The sequence below is a fragment of the Hetaerina americana genome, unplaced genomic scaffold (assembly GCF_022747635.1).
Source record: "Hetaerina americana unplaced genomic scaffold, ioHetAmer1.1.p SCAF_9, whole genome shotgun sequence".
Lineage (NCBI taxonomy): Eukaryota > Metazoa > Arthropoda > Insecta > Odonata > Calopterygidae > Hetaerina > Hetaerina americana.
The window spans coordinates 12,045,026-12,048,435 of NW_027287538.1; the positions used below are offsets into that span (position 1 = coordinate 12,045,026).

The 3,410-nt window shown below is 41.5% G+C and overlaps 1 non-coding gene across 1 annotated transcript; it reads right to left on the reverse strand.

The window, feature by feature from the left end:
- Positions 1 to 1,505: 1,505 nt before the first annotated feature.
- On the reverse strand, positions 1,506 to 1,578 carry TRNAR-ACG (transfer RNA arginine (anticodon ACG)). Its single transcript has one exon. It is a non-coding gene; the product is annotated as a tRNA-Arg (tRNA).
- Positions 1,579 to 3,410: the final 1,832 nt, after the last annotated feature.

A 3,410-nucleotide genomic window follows, 5' to 3' on the forward strand; every position in this document is an offset into this window, starting at 1 on the left:
AGATAAATGCCTTCTTAAAATGTTTATGGAAGGAAAACACTGTTTAGAAATAATGTGGGATGTGAATCATGTCAGCATAATATTAAAATCATAGTACGTATGATCATATAACATTATCGAAAAAGTAGGTTCAAGGTATCTCGTACCTTGTAGTTGACGACATGAAGATCTGATACGTTCCAGTTAAGATTACTGTGTTACCATTCAGTGCTAATACCCACCCAGAGAGTAGAAAATCGGTGTCCGACGAATTTACAACGCTTTTGCTTGTGCCTGGGCGTTCTGGCTTCCTTATTTTTTTCGGGAAGAGAAACCTCAGGCGACCAAAAAATGCAGCGGCGGCAAATGTGCCCGAGGGAAGCCGGGACGGGCGCTGCAGACCGGCGCTTATGGCTCGCACGGCTTTCGAAATCCAATTCTTCCATCAGCGTGGAGATAGCACTAATCTCTCATTCGGCAAACGGCCAACTCACCGGAGCCATTAAAACTTCGAGAGTCGCAGCTCGTACCTCTTCGCCCAACTGTGGACTCAATTCGCGGATTTTCCTCAGATTGCTTTCAATTTGATTCCGCATTTGCCGGAGCGGATACTACATCACTGGAAAGGAAAACACGGCGGGAGAGGAATGGAAAAAAAGAGCCTTTCCCGCAGGCGATAAACCAACTTCTCCGTGCTCTCCAGCTGTGCGGTTGGGAGGAAGGAAAAGACGAGCAACGAACGATTTCGGAGCGTACCTTCCGGATTTATATATCCATATATGTCCGTCAATAAATAGAATCCTCTCGAATTCTCGGTCACTGAAAGACGAGAGAACAAGATTCAGGGTTGGGAGCTGAACCTTATTTGGGGGATAGCATTGAGGGGAATTGGGTATCTTCAGGATTTACCGCTCTCGTAATATTTTTCCTCTGAGGTATACTAAGGATGACTTATTGCGCCGCCAACAATTTCAAGGGGGATGACTAAATTTTCAAATGAGGGATTATAGCTATTTTCCACTGTGGGATTTTCTAAGATTTGATACTAATGACAAGTTTCTATCCAATGTAGTTTTCTAAAAACTGTCACGATAAATTAAATTTAAAATCATTTTTTTCTTGCGCAATGAAAATTTAAAAACATACGTTTATTTTAAAGTTTTTATGTCAAGGCTCTTTCTCAGTCTATTAAACAGTAACTGTCAAATCATTCAATTGAAAAACTTGCAGGAGAATATTGAGGGACATTTATTCGCTTATAATATGCATGCAAATACATAAATTACGATGTGATGTGGTGGAACTATTCCATGATATATAATTTTCGGAAAATATTTATGTATTTGGCATCAGTCCGAAAATAGCACTTGGATATTAAGATCGAACTTTGAACATAGATATAACAATTTGACAATTACATGCAAGCCCTGGGTGGATTAAATACCACCTAGGCGGGAGTTGAACCCGCGACCTCTAGGTTGGAAGAAAAGGATGTTGCCCGGCCGCCACCGGGGTTGGCAAAAATTCGACCCTGCCAGGATTCGAACCTGGAATCTTCTGATCCGTAGTCAGACGCGTTATCCGTTGAGCCACAGGGCCCATCTGTTATGACATGACGATTATATTTCCTTTTAATCAACCGATTAAGGGGGGGAGAAACCAGTAAAATAATTTGGATGCAAAGTCAGCACAATCAATCAGTAGAATATTTTTTCCCCGCCGATGTGGATGGTTGGAGTGAGATTTTTGGCTGAAAAGGTGGTGGGATGTCTTGGGAAAGTAGCACGACCCCTGTAACTTGTCTGCGGCCCTTAACAGTGTGAGGATCGCTGAAAGACTGGACCCTTGTTCAAGGCTTGCGTCAGGAATTCACGATGCCACAATCCATGGAGCGATGCCTTACGTATGCATCGCGAGGGTAGAGGGGAAATTGACGACGAGTAACGCCCTGGATGTCCGTCAACAATGCAGTGCAACGATAATGTGCAAAAGTGAGAGAAATGCTCTATTACGATCAAACCCAGAGTGTCAGAATATTAGCATAAGATTGCAATATCGCGAAAACTACTGTGAACTGTATTTTCAGAGAACATTTAGCCACGAGAAAAGTTTGTGTCAAGATGGTCCCCAAGTTGCTGTCGGAAGATCACAAGGTTGTTTTATGTGACGATCTGGCCTTCTCTCTTGGACGCAGCCCCAGCCTCGCCACAGCGCCAATGCAGCACTGCTGGATTTCTTTTTGTTCCCAAGAATGAAAAGGAGCTTGAAAGACATCCATTTTGGAACCCTGGATAACGTTAAAGAGATCATGACGAGGTTCCCGTCGATGTCTTCCAGGATGTGTACGCTTGCATTGCGACTGGCAGAAGCGTCGGTCGGTCGATACACAAGGGTGGTTCGGAGAATTTTAGTAATTTGTAATTTTATCCGCTAAACCTTTTTTCCCGGATTTATTTAAATTATTTTCGGGACTGAACTTTGCTCTATCTTTCATTTCTTCTAGCACGACCTAGAAATACATAGATGTCTGAAAAACATTATAGATATTGGTCAATTTTAGGATTGCAAACTATAGATCTTCAGCCTTCAAATTTCAAATGATTTTACGTTCAACCAATATTTTAATTCAAATCGTGTGAATCACAGCCGAGGTTTTATTTGTCAGCCTCACCGATAAAATGGATTAATGAAATAGATATCGACGCACCTTTTTCCTGAAGAATCAAAACGGTTAGTTTGGCAGTGGATGTTAGGGAAAGGTATGAAATAGAAAAGTGTTATGTTAAACCGCGAAATAAGAAGTGGTTTATTTTACCTTCGATTATTTTATTCTCTGTTTAGCGTGAGAGCAATTTACCGGCAACGTTCCCCGGCGCAGGCGCACGCACATGAACCGCCATATAAGACTCTATAGATATTCAACTATTGTTTCGGGCATATTTCTCTTGAAATACAATCACTCATATCCTAGGTTTCTGGCCTTAAAGCATAGCGTAAAGAAAAGAGAGAGTATTGTGATCATGTTGGTAATAGTTAGGAAATTACCATTCTTTATTTACTACCAATTTAATCGCAGCAATAATTCAAAATTGGTACCACTGTCGACTTTACCGATAGGTGGTGTATTGCTGTTTTCCAGGAGACTTCAAAGCAACGGATTTCTTTATTTATTTTACCATTGCAAAACTTCCCGAAGAAGTCCTGAAAGAAGACTCTTGGGTCTACATAATGTCAGGATCTTTCAGCGAAGTTGAGAAATCATAAACGATAACCGATACGGAAGACGTGTATTTTTGCCTGTTACATTTTTCTTCGCCAAACACTTCTCGTAACGCTTCTTGAGGTGAAATATTTCTCAAAAGGTAGAACGTATTTTCATATAGGATAAGGTAGAGGGGGGACGGGGTGGACCAGAGGTAGCGCAGAGGAAA